At 41.4% G+C, this 13,450-nt stretch overlaps 1 pseudogene; it reads right to left on the reverse strand.

Moving 5' to 3' along the window:
- Positions 1 to 3,816: 3,816 nt before the first annotated feature.
- LOC142379162 (uncharacterized) lies at positions 3,817 to 12,533 on the reverse strand (annotated as a pseudogene).
- Positions 12,534 to 13,450: the final 917 nt, after the last annotated feature.

The following is a 13,450-nucleotide window of genomic DNA, read 5'->3' on the forward strand; positions in this document are numbered from 1 at the left end:
TTCAAAAACAATTTCCTAGCTAAGAAAACCAACAGATTGCACTGAAAACTTTTTTTTTCGGTCCAATCTCCCGGCCTGAGCGTGCCTGAGGCGACTGTGGAGAGAAACGACTCCCTTTTAACAGGAAGAAACCTCTGGCAGAACCAGACTCAGGAAGGGTGGCCATCCGCCTCGACCAGCTGGGGTTTGAGAAGACAGAAAGGGGGGGAGGGCCGCAGCGGCGGCGGCACTGAAACACCATTCAAAGGATATCTGTTGGAACAGGGAAACACGAGTTAATGACCACAATAATATCACATATACATAAAGAGAGTAAAGTGAGGAAAGGTGTGACAGATGAGGCCCCCCAGCAGTCTAGGCCTATAGCAGCTTAACTATGGGATGTTTCAGGATTACCTGAGCCATCCCTATTCAAGGTAAACACAAGAAACTTGTGCTAACGAAAAAATAAATAATAAAATAAAGGACCAGACTCAGTGAGTAATTCCATATACTCCCTATATGGATCTGCTCCTCACACCACAACAACCATCTTTTTACAGCCACAAGCTACCTCAGCCTCTCACCAACTGCACACCAGTCACAGCGGGGTGGGGATGCAAACCCTGGTTCGGGTAGGGGGAGAAATAAAAGAGGTAAGATAAGCGGGAATGGGATTCAAACCCTGGTTCGGGTAGGGGGTAATGAAAGTATAGAGGGTGCCAGAGGTGGAGGCAGAACAAGACACACTAGCAGATACACTATCAGATTCAACAGACCTAACTATAAGCTTTATAAAAAAGGAAAGTTTTAAGCCTGGTCTTAAAAGTGGAAAGGGTGTCTGCTTCCCGGACATTTACTGGCAGCCTATTCCACAATAGAGGGGCCTGATAACTGAAGGCTCTGCCTCCCATTCTACTTTTAGAAACTCTGGGAACCTCAAGTAAACCTGCAGTTTGGGAACGAAGTGCTCTGTTAGGAAAATATCTTACAATGAGATCTTTAAGATATGATGGAGCTCGGTCATTAAGAGCTTTATATGTAAGGAGAAGAATCTTAAATTCTATTCTGAATTTAACAGGGAGCCAATGAAGAGAAGCTAAAACTGGAGAAATATGATCTCTCCTGTTAGTTCTCATCAAAACTCTGGCTGCAGCATTTTGGATCAACTGAAGGCTTTTCAGAGAATATGTGGGACAGCCCAATAATAAAGAATTACAGTAGTCCAATCTTGAAGTAACAAATGCATGAATTAGTTTTTCTGCATCACTCTGAGACAAGATGTTCCTGATTTTAACAATATTACGAAGGTGAAAGAAGGCAGTCCTAGAAACCTGTTTTATATGCGAGTCAAATGATAAGTTCTGGTCAAAAATAACTCCAAGGTTCCTAACTGTAGAACTAGAAGCCAAGGAAATACCATCTAGAGTAACTATATAGCTAGACAATTTCTCCCTGAAACGCTCAGGTCCAAAGATAACGACTTCAGTTTTGTCTGAATTTAGAAGCAGACAGTTCTGAGTCATCCAGGTCTTTATGTCTTTAAGACATGCTTGTAGTCTGACCAACCTATTGGGTTCATCTGGTTTTATAGATAAGTACAGCTGAGTATCATCAGCATAAGCAATGGAAATTTATACCATGCTGTCTAATAATGTTACCTAATGGAAGCATGTATAAAGTGAAAAGAATCGGTCCAAGCACAGAACCCTGGGGAACTCCATGACTTACTCTGGCGTGTGAGGAAGATTCTTCATCTACAAGAACAAACTGAAATCTATCAGATAAATATGACTTAAATCAGCCTAATGCAGTTCCTTTAATCCCAATAACATGTTCAAGTCTGTGTAATAAGATACTGTGATCGACCGTATCAAATGCAGCACTGAGATCCAACAGGACAAGCACAGACACAAGTCCGCTATCAGAGGCTAAGAGGAGATCATTGGTAACTTTCAGCAGTGCAGTTTCTGTGCTATGATGCACTCTGAATCCTGACTGAAACTCTTCAAACAGATTATTTCTGTGTAAGTGATCACAAAGCTGAGCTGCAACTATTTTTTCAAGAACTTTAGACATAAAAGGGAGATTGAATATAGGTCTATAATGAGCCAACACTTCTGAATCAAGAGTAGGTTTTTTAAGTAAAGGTTTAATTACAGCAACCTTAAAAGTCTGAGGTACATATCCTGTCAACAAAGACAGATTGATTAAATCCAATATGGAAGTGTCAATTAATGGGAAAACCTCCTTGAACAGTCTGGTTGGGATTGGGTCTAAAACACAAGTTGATGGTTTAGAAGAGACTATTGCTGTTGTTAGTTCAGAGAGATCAACTGGGCAGAAGCCGTCTAAATACAAATCAGGTTCTAAAGATACTTCTAAAGCTGCTGTACTTGATGATACATCACTGATAATAGTGGGAAGGACTCCATCAATCTTCTCTCTGATAGAAACAATTTTATTAATAAAGAAGCTCATGAAATCATCACTGCTGAGAGTTAAAGGAATAACTGGCTCAGCAGAGCTCGGACTCTTAGTCAGACTGGCTACAGTGCTGAAGAGAAACCTGGGATTGTTCTTATTCTCTTCTATCAATGATGAATAATAAGCAGTTCTAGCTTTACGAAGGGCTTTCTTATACGTTATTAATCTATCTTTCCAGACTAATTGAGACTCTTCTAAATTAGAGGAACGCCACTGTCTCTCCAGCTTTCTTGCAGTCTGCTTTAAAGCACGCAGCTGTGAATTATACCAAGGAGCCAACCTCTTCTGACTGATTACCTTCCTTTTCAGAGGGGCAACATTGTCCAGTGCTGTACGCATTGAAACTATAGTGCTGTCAACAAGAGAGTCAAGTGCTGCTGGAGTAAAGTTTAGGTAGTCGTCCTCTGTCATATCTGCACATGGCAGTGAAGAAAAGGATGATGGAATTAATTCTTTAAATCTGGTTACAGCATCCTCTGATAGACACCTTCTATACGTAAATTTCTTCTCAGAAACTGTATATTCAAGTAATGTAAACTCAAAGGTTATCAGAAAATGGTCAGATAAGACAGGGTTATGAGGGAACACTGTTAACTGTTCACTCTCAATGCCATAAGTCAGCACAAGATCAAGGGTGTGATTAAGGCAGTGAGTCGGTCTGTGAACACTCTGAGAAAATCCAATAGAGTCCAATATAGAATTAAAGTTCATATTCAGGCTGTCATTTTCAACATCTACATGAATATTAAAGTCACCCACTACAATGACTTTATCTGTACTCAGCACTAACTGGGATAAAAACTCTGAGAATTCAGACAGAAACTCAGAATAAGGGCCAGGTGGACGATACACAACAACAAACACAAGAGGTTTCTGGGATTTTCACTTTGCGTGGGAAAAACTGAGAATCAGAGATTCAAAAGAGCTCAAACTAATCTTGGGTCTGGGACTGATGAGTAACCCTGATCTGAAAATAGCTGCCACTCCTCCTCCTCTGCCTGTGGTTCAAGGAACGTGAACATTTAAACAGTCAGAGGGAGTTGCTTCATTAATGCTAACATGATCCTCCTGCTGCAGCCAGGTTTCTGTAAGACTAAATATATCAATATGATGATCACAAATCAACTCATTCACTAACAGAGACTTCGAAAGGAGAGATCTGATATTCAACAAACCACATTTAATAGTTTGATGTTTTTGTTCAGTTAAAGTTTTTGTTTTAATAATTTCTTTTTGCACAAGAGGATTTGCTCCTTTTGTGTTAATCGATTGGGTGGGTAGCAGCAGGTGGGAAGCTGTAGAGAAGTGTGTAAGACTACAACTCTGCATCCTGGTCTGAGCCCTGGGTTGTCATGTTTTAGGGTGGCAAATAAATTCATCCATATTTCTAGAAATGAGAGCCTCTCCTTCCAAAGTGGGATGGATGCCGTCTCTCCTCATCAGACCAGGTTTTCTCCAGAAAGATTGCCAATTATCTATGTAGCCCACGTTGTTTGCTGGACACCATCTAGACAACCAGCGATTGTAGGACGACATGCGGCTAAACATCATCATCACTGGTCAGATTTGGCAGGGGTCCAGAGAAAACCAAGGAGTCCGACATTGTTTTGGCAAAATTACACACCGATGCAACATTAATTTTAGTAACCTCCGATTGGCGTAACCGGGTGTCATTAACGCCGACGTGAATAACTATTTTACCATATTTACGTTTATTCTTAGCCAGCAGTTTTAAATAGGATTCTATGTCGCCCGCTCTGGCCCCTGGAATGCATTTGACCATGGCCGCTGGTGTCTCTAATGCCACGTTTCTGACTATAGAGCTGTCAATTACCAGGGTTTTGTCCTCAGCGGGTGTGTCGCTGAGTGGGGAAAATCTGTTTGAAGCGTGGACAGGTCGATGGTGAACAACGGGCTTGACTTTAGAGCTATGCCTCTTCCTGACAGTTAAATGATTTACTATTTAACTAAATCATTTAACTATTTAACTGCAGCAGATCTATGAAACAATTAATATGCTCTCTTAATAAAGCAAAAAAAAGTACTTTATAGAGAGGTTTAAATGAGTTAGGTTATTAGGAGATTAACAAAAAGACAGCTGCAGTGAGACTGATTCATAACAAGACAAGTCAAGGTTTGTTTTTATGGCGCATTTAAAAACAGCCATAGTGACAAGAGCTGTACAAGTGAAGCCCAACAAAATCTGTGTAGACACACAGTTAACTTGGGTTGAAGCTCTCCCTATTATGTTATTTAACCTAAGATTTACTCCAAATGCCACCATGAATGGTGTCATGTTGTCCCACATGAGGTCATGACATGGAAAAAATGCCCTGTCCATTTACTACTGCACCAACAGACTCACCCCCTGTTTTACGACAGTATGGAAACTTGTGTGAATATGTGAAACAACTGAATAACACAGTGATGAGTATATCTCAACAGGTTACAGAAATACTCACTAAGGAACAGGACCGTGATACTTCACCTGTTGAAGTAGGAAACTGGGTCCTAAGGAAAGTCAACAAACGTAACTGGTCCTCTCCTCTGTGGACGGAACCATACAAGGTAGCTACATCACATTGTGTAAAGGTATGGTTGACAGGAGACAGACTGAGTAACTGGAGCCACAAGACTCACTGTACTCGTGCTCCAGATCCTACCGAAAGAACACTGACTGAGGTTCGGACTGACTTAGGAACCTCACCTACTGACAAAGACTAGATCACTGGGACTAAAACTGTTAGAGACTGAACAGACCACTGACGATTAAACCAGTACGAAAAAGACCACTTTGGAGACTAAACTGTAGGACCACAGTAGCAGTAACACTAATGGTTACAATAAATCTGCTAATTTTCATACTCCGCCTGGGGTGGGAGAGTCGAACATTAAAAGCTCAATATACAAAGAACTACAACAGTAATCTGGACACACCATCTCTTCCCACCACTCCACACCAGATGGGTAAAAGATGTCTGGAAAATGGCAACAACCCACTTCAATTGCAATTTATTGAGAAACAAGATGGTATGGTACAATTAGACCTGTGCTCAGTCATAACTTGTGGTTTTTTATTTTTTATTTTTTTTATTTAACCTTTCTTTAACCAGGAAATGGTCCCATTGAGTTACAATAACTCTTCTGCCAGGGAGTCCTGGCCAAGAAGGCGGCTTAAAAAAAGTTACATTACAATAAAACACAAGAGACAAGACAAAACCACTACTACATCACATCTAAACAGAAGTAAACATACTAAAAACTGAGTCTACACAGACACTAAAAAACAGACAGCGAACAAGGAATGAAATTAAAAACATTTGCAGTGGTCAGTTAATGATAATTTTAAAAGGTCTTTAAAAGAATTTATGGATGGAAGAACTTCAAGATTTAGAGTAGCTTGAAGTTCATTCCAAGTTTTTGGTGCATAGGATGAAAAGGATGTTTTCCCAAGTTCAGTTCTTGTAAATGGAATATATAAAAGTATTTTTTCTGATGACCTCGTCCTGTAAACACTATTTTGAAAAGAAAACAAATTAACAATGTATAAAGGTAGTTTACCCATTAGGGCTTTAGCAATAAAAGTCAGCGCATGGATTTTTCTTCGGATGGAGAGAGAAGACCATTGTACAATTTCATAAAGAGTGCAGTGGTGAGACCTGGCTGTAGCACCTGTGATGAAACGTAAGGCTGAGTGGTACAACACATCCAGTTTTTTAAGAAAGAATAACCTGGAGTGCATATACAGTATATCCCCATAATCAAGCACTGACAGGAATGTGCTCTGAACTAACCTTTTCCTTGCAGCATAAGGAAAGCACTTCCTCATTCTAAAGAAAAAACCCAACTTTGGTCTAAGTTTCTTACAGAGGCTCTCAATATGGACACCGAGAGACATCTTATCATCCAACCAGATTCCTAAATACTTGTAAGACGATACTCTTTCTATTTCAGTGCCATCTAGTGTTGACACACCAATGTTAGGTGAAGAGCGTGATTGTGTAAAATACATAATTTTTGTTTTTTCAGCATTCAGTACCAACTTTAACTCAATAAGAAATGTTTGTACATGATTAAAAGCAGACTGCAATTGTGTAAATCCAGCATTCACTGATGAAGCTGTGGTGTACAAAATAGTGTCGTCTGCATAAAGATGCACTTTTGCTTCCTTCAGGTCCCTACCCAAGTCATTTATATAAATAGAAAATAAAATCGGGCCCAAAACCGACCCTTGTGGGACCCCCATTCTGACTTCTAATGATGTTGAGGTATAGTTATCAATAACAGTACACTGTGTTCTACCACTGAGGTAGCTTGAAAACCACCTTAATACAGTACCACTAAAACCTATATTTTGTAATCGCTTCAAAAGAAGATCATGGTCCACCGTATCAAACGCTTTAGAAAGATCAATGAATATTGCAGCACAGGACTTCTTTTTATCCAAGGCATTTAAAATATCATTTGTGACTACAGTTACAGCTGTGACTGTGCTATGGCCTTGTCGGAAGCCAGACTGCATTGGGTTTAAAATGGAGTTCTCGGTTAGAAATTGTTTAAGTTGCTCATTTATAAGAGATTCAAAGAGTTTGGCCAGCACTGGCCAAGAAAAAGAAAAAGGGTATGAATGGGATGAATGAAATGTTCTGTGAGAACAGTGTTAATCAGATGTGTTGGTTCATCAAAAGACATTCCATGGGACATGACCCAAGTTTTTTAATCTGGTGCACTAAATCAATCAATCAATCTGCCTTTATTTACATAGCACTTTTTATACAAGAAAATTTTGCACAAAGTGCTTTACAAGATAGAAGCACATAAAACAAAGCAGAGACACCCAAGGCCACATACAGACACACACACACACACACACATACACTCTCATCTATACGTACACATACACCCACATACATATACACGGCACACATACTGGAAGGAAGAAGTAAAGCTTCAGTAAAACAGAATATACTGAAGACAGAGCTGCTCTAAGCAGGTAAAGCACAGCGCTTTGAACTGCACGATTAAAGGCCTAATTTATGTCAAAGGAAAACAAGAAGGATCCTCAACAATTTAACTAACATTCCAAAACTGCTCAGGGCAAAGAAAATTATTGACAAAAGCATACCTGATCTGGACTCTTAGGTCAAAGCATGCATGCAAGGTAACAGTGATCAATAACAGTGATCAATCTCCAACCAAAGATCTGATGTCTTAGCCTGATTAACATAGACTTTCAAATCTCTTCGAGATTCTGGTCTGACCAAGACCATAACGAATACGATTCGAAATGGCCTGGTCAACCCGCCTCCCTCGGGTTGCTACTGGTTGTGGCCAGAAAAGGCTGTGCCTAAGCTTAAGCCAATCACACCACTCTTTCCTCTGACGTATGATTTAGCTACCAGCGGGGCTAACTGGTAGATTAAACTCTTACCAAAGCCAGTAGGGAGCAAGGCGAAAACGTCTTTCCTGTCAAGAAATGATTCAAGGGCTGTTCTTTGCTCGATTTTTAACGAGAATCTCCCGAGAACCACTACAGTACTCACAGCCAAGCGACGGACAAGGTGTCCATCTGAAATTCTGGAAGGCCTTCTGGAAGGATGATGGTTGAACAATCACACAATCTTCAACCACTATCAACAAAATATAACTGATTTCTCTCCTAAATTTTCCTAAAAGCAGATTAGTTAGGGATAAGGGGTGGTAAAGACCCCTTCATGGAAGTGAAGTGCTCGTAACCTCTCCTTCCGAGTTATCTTCGGATCAGACTGCTGTACTGAGGTTCAGCCAGAAGGAAAACCAAATACCAAGCAGTGACAGGATTGTACCAGAAGAGACTGAGCTGCACTACATGACTCGGCACATAGTCATCATAAAAATGTTCACTTAAAAAAAAATTGTCAGTTATTATACATCAATGTATCATAAATAATCATCATTTCTCAAAGAAAGTGTGGTGGCTACAAGCTAAGTGCCACCGAGAGGCTTTCGTGGGAGTTCAATAGCTGACGCGCAAACACTTGTCTCTTCTTTGATGTCCTTTATTCGTTGTTAAAAGTTCAAATACAAAGGTTAAAACGCCTATCTAAAACCGCCACCGTGCAGTGCGCAGCCGGTGAGAGTTAAAGTGCTATAGTGCGTAAAGAGAACAATGTTGAACAGGTGCACAGGTGCCTAAATACAAAACTAATTGATACGCTACCCTCATGTGACACACCACGGTGAACGTCAAAATAAAAGCTATTACAAAAAACACATGACAGGGCATATGGCCGCTACAGAAAGAAAGAATAACTCCTACAGATGCAATAGGGTCCTTGCAGTTTCACTGCTCGATCCCTAAATATAACATTCCTACCTCATTTATTTGACATAAAATCATGCCAAAAGGGGGAAATGTTATAATTGGCTTTGTTCTTAGACATTATGTATTCATATTCTGTATTTTACTAAATAATCTATGTTCCAAGTACTTTTCCACTCTGCCTGCTCATATGAACACAATGTATGTCCAAGACTTTAAGATGACGTAGCGGGATAAAATAACTGGGTCAGATAAAGCGTCTCTATTAGGTCAGATAAGTCTGGTACAGTAGATACACGCCTAAAACAACACTCACACACACATTGTTTAGCACATCCAAAGAACATGACGAGGACAGTGGATGGCCTGCTCATGTCACTAACAACTGTCCAATTATACTCTGTCGAGTGTAAGTACAACCTCTGTGAGATAAAGGTAAACATAGATGTAGCACCTGGTGCTTTGTGATTAACTAGGCCTAGCTAAACCCCCTAGTAAGGCCCATAACCATGAAGACAACAGCTAGAGAGTAAAACGTTTTTGTTTTATTTACAACAGCGTTAACATTCTGTAGGTTGTTGGCTGAACCTAAATCAGACTACTGAGCAGTAGGACAAAAACGCTTGATGACACACTTTGTGCAATTAAAACACTGTCAGTAAAACCATGCAAATAAAAGTCCATGTGCCCAGCCTCTGTCTCCCGATACTACTACCACGGCTACGAGGTGCTTTGGTTCAGGGTTACAGTTGCTAAATACAATCAATAAAACCAAAAGAAACTACTACTAAAACAACGGCTGACAACGGCACCATGCAACCGTCCCCCAAATGTTTGTGGCCAACTCCTGCTGTCGTCTGTCTGGCGTTACAATCCATCTCCGTCACCCTGGCTCGTGGCTTTTCTGCCCACCAGAGAACAAAGGACAACCACACACAATTCAATTCAATTCATTTTTATTTATATAGCGCCAAATACAACAAATGTCATCTCAAGGCACTTAGATAGTAAGTCCAATTCAAGCCAATTGGAATTCAATTAATTAATAATAATCATAATTCATAAAATAATCCAATTCGTTCATATAGAGCCAATTCAAAAACAATTTCCTAGCTAAGAAAACCAACAGATTGCACTGAAAACTTTTTGTTTTTTCGGTCCAATCTCCCGGCCTACACAGACACGTAGCTGTCTGTGTAGCACAGCTCCTACTAGTGTGTGTCCTGGGAATTAGACACACCTGGCCTTAATTACCCACTACCCCTGTCACATAAATATGAAATGTTTCCGGATATCGGGGCTCGGTCTGATGGAGGCCCTGCGAGGGCTCTGTCACTCCGAGTCCAGCGCTGCCATACTTTACATGTGACCACTAATAAATACTTTGTTTGACTTAAGATTTCTCCAGCATGTTCTTGGGCTTCCAATGAAAGAATCGGGCTAACAAAACTCCACAGACAGCATTCAATGGATCTGGAGGGCAAACAGAGTTTGCAACACGCAAAATTACGAGTCGCCTTCAAAGCTTCCGGTGTTTGTTGGATATCAGCATGTTGTTGACCATCAGAGACTGCATAGTCCAGGAGGGACGTAGAACAAATCCCAGCTGGCAGATGAGTGTTTTCGAGCTGATGGCGTTCCTCACAATCCTTTTTCGAAGGGCTGCCAAGGGCTACATTGGTGCCATGCGACTCATGTGGGCCAATGGATTCGGCAACCTAGATTTCAAAACCATAATGCTCCGTAACTGCTTTCTTGAAATAAAGCAGTAACCTATCCCTCGACAACAAGGACAGACGCTAGGAGTGCATACAAACGGACCAATTTGCAGTAATTTCAGACATCTGGCAGCTATTTGTTCAGAATTGTGTGTCGTCCTACAATCCAGGGCAACATGTTACCGTGGATGAGCAGTTATTTCCTTCAAAGGTTTGTTGTCCCTTTCTGCAGTACGTTGCATCCAAGCCTGACAAGTTTGGAATCAAGTTTTGGATTGCAGTAGATCTGAACACAAATTACATTTGTAAGGCCTTCCCTTACTTGGGAAAAGATCCCACTCGTCCGACGGGAGAGAGGCTGTCAGAGAATGTTGTTTTGAAATTGATGGAACTGTTATAATTGGCTTTGTTCTTAAACATCAAGTATCCATATTCTGTATTTTACTAAATAACCTATGTTCCTAGCTTGTACTTTTCCACTCTGCTCATACAACACAATGTATGTCCTTGAATGGTCCAAAACTTCAAGATGACATAGCGGGACGAAATAACTGGGTCAGATAAAGCATCTCTATTAGGTCAGATAGGTCTGGTACATTAGATACAGGCCTAAAACAACACTTACACAAGTTGTTTATCACATCCAAAGAGCATGACGAGGATGGTGGTTGGCCTGCTCATGTCACTAAAAACTTGGTCGCGTGTAAGTCCAACCTCTTTGAAATAAAGGTGAACATAAATATGAAATGTTTCCGGATATCGGGGCTCGGGCTGGCGGATTTCCTGCGGGAGCTCTGTCACTCCGAGTCCAGCGTGACCATGAATAAATACTTTGTTTAATTTAAGATTTCTCCAGCTCGTTTTTGGGCTTTCAATGAAAGAATTGGGTTAACAGAACCATTGATGGATCAGAGAAGGAATGTAATCATGGACAATTTCTTCACCTCTCTGTCTTTGGCTGTAAAACAAATGATGTGGCAGGAGCAGCTTGTAAAGAATAGAAACGCACACACAGTATGTTGGGCTGATCAGAGTTCATTCAAACAGCAGTTTGGCCTTTGTCATTACAGGCAGCAACCTCACTGGGGGGTGGATAGGCTGTTCAAAAAACAATGGAGACAGTTAGCACCTTGAGAGGAATACACAATTTTTACAGAGGGGAGGGGGCATGCAGCAGAAGTGAAAATCTCTGGGCCTGCTAGTTTTAAATGGGGCATTTTATCAAACTATCTTGGCCCTAAATTGACCTGCATCTACAGATAATGAGTGTCAATGACATCATGTTCAACTTGCTGATGTAAGGTTGCTACGCGCCGGCCTTATCGGCAGCAAGTCTGTGTAGCTCTCAATTTTTCTCGTCGTTGATATGATTATATGTCATTTTTCATTTTTAGTTTTTATCTAAACATTTTAAAACATTTTTAAACATTTTTATTGATCTGCTTTTTTGTTTTATTTGAATTTTTTGACAATGTGCACAACTACTAGAGCAGTGTACATAAGAGAAGAACTTTTAGCACTCTCAAGGATTGGACGCGGAATTAAACATCCAATTCCGACCCAGCTTAAAAAGCTTTACCGTGGATGAAGAGGTGGAGCGAAACTAAAGGCAAAGAGGCACAACAGGAGGTGGAGGTACAAACCTTTTCTGCCCTCGGTGATTATGGGAAACGCTAACTCATGTGATGAGCTAGAGGCGCTTGTGCGGAACCAACGGCTGTATAAGGAGAGCAGTTTGATCTGTCTGTCTGAGTCCTGGCTAAACAACAACACACCAGACTCATGTGTGGACATTCCCGGCTTCACAGCAGTACCAGCATCGGTAAGCGGAAAGGTGGGGGTGTTATACTGTTTTTTAATCAGAGATGGGTAAACCCTCGCAATGTGACCATTACGGAGAGAGTTTTTTGTCCAGACATCAAACTGCTGTCAGTTGGTTTCCGTGCGTTCTATGCGCCCAGAGAGTTCCCATATATAGTCGTCATTTTTGTTTACATTCCTCCGAGGGCGGCACCTACAACGGCGTGTGACGTCATCCATGACGCCATTGCTAGAATACAGATCCAGCATCCTGAGGCATTCATTGCAATCACAGGGGATTTCAACCACGTCTCTCTATCCTCCTGCCTGACTGGCTTTGTACAGTATGTGGACTGTCCAACATGTGGAGAAAGAACATTAGATCTGTTCTATGCTAACGTGAAGTAGGCTTACAGGGCCGTGTCTCTTCCACCACTGGGTAGATCTGATCACAGCATGGTCTATCTACAACCCACATACAGACCTTGTGTACAAAGACTTCCTGTTACTACCAGATCTTTCAGGAAATGGTCACCAGAGGCGAGTGATGCATTGAAAGACTGCTTTGATGTCACAGACTGGGCTGTACTGCTGGAGGAAGAAGAAATAGACATTGACATGGACAGGAGGGTTAGCACCATCACAGACTACATTAACTTCTGTAGGGACGCTGTGATTCCATTGAGGACTGTAAGGTGCTGTCCAAATAAAAAACATGGATCACCAGTGACATCAAAGACCTCCTGAACCAGAAAAAGAGGGCATTCCAGAATGGGGATGGAGAAAGGCGGAAGAGTGTACAACACAAGCTTAAAAAGACATTACGTCGAGCTAAGGTGGAGTACAAGAAAAAGGTAGAGAGACAGCTGGAGAACAATAACACCAAGGAGATGTGGAGGGGCATGAGGACCATCACTGGACACAGGCTGAAGAATTCTCAGTCTGTGGAAGCTGATGTGGACAGAGCCAATACTTTCAACCAATACTACAACCGGTTTGATAGTGTGGCTTTTTCCACCTCTGCTGCTGCTCCCTCCACCCCCACCACTACAGCTGCTTCCTCTATACTGCTTCCACTGCCCAGCTGTACTTCCACCTCAACGGCAACCCGCATCGCCAAGCCTCCTCCTCCACCTGACTGCACCTCCACCTCCACAGCAACTGT

Source organism: Odontesthes bonariensis, chromosome 4 (genome assembly GCF_027942865.1).
Source record: "Odontesthes bonariensis isolate fOdoBon6 chromosome 4, fOdoBon6.hap1, whole genome shotgun sequence".
In the NCBI taxonomy this organism is placed as follows: Eukaryota; Metazoa; Chordata; class Actinopteri; order Atheriniformes; family Atherinopsidae; genus Odontesthes; species Odontesthes bonariensis.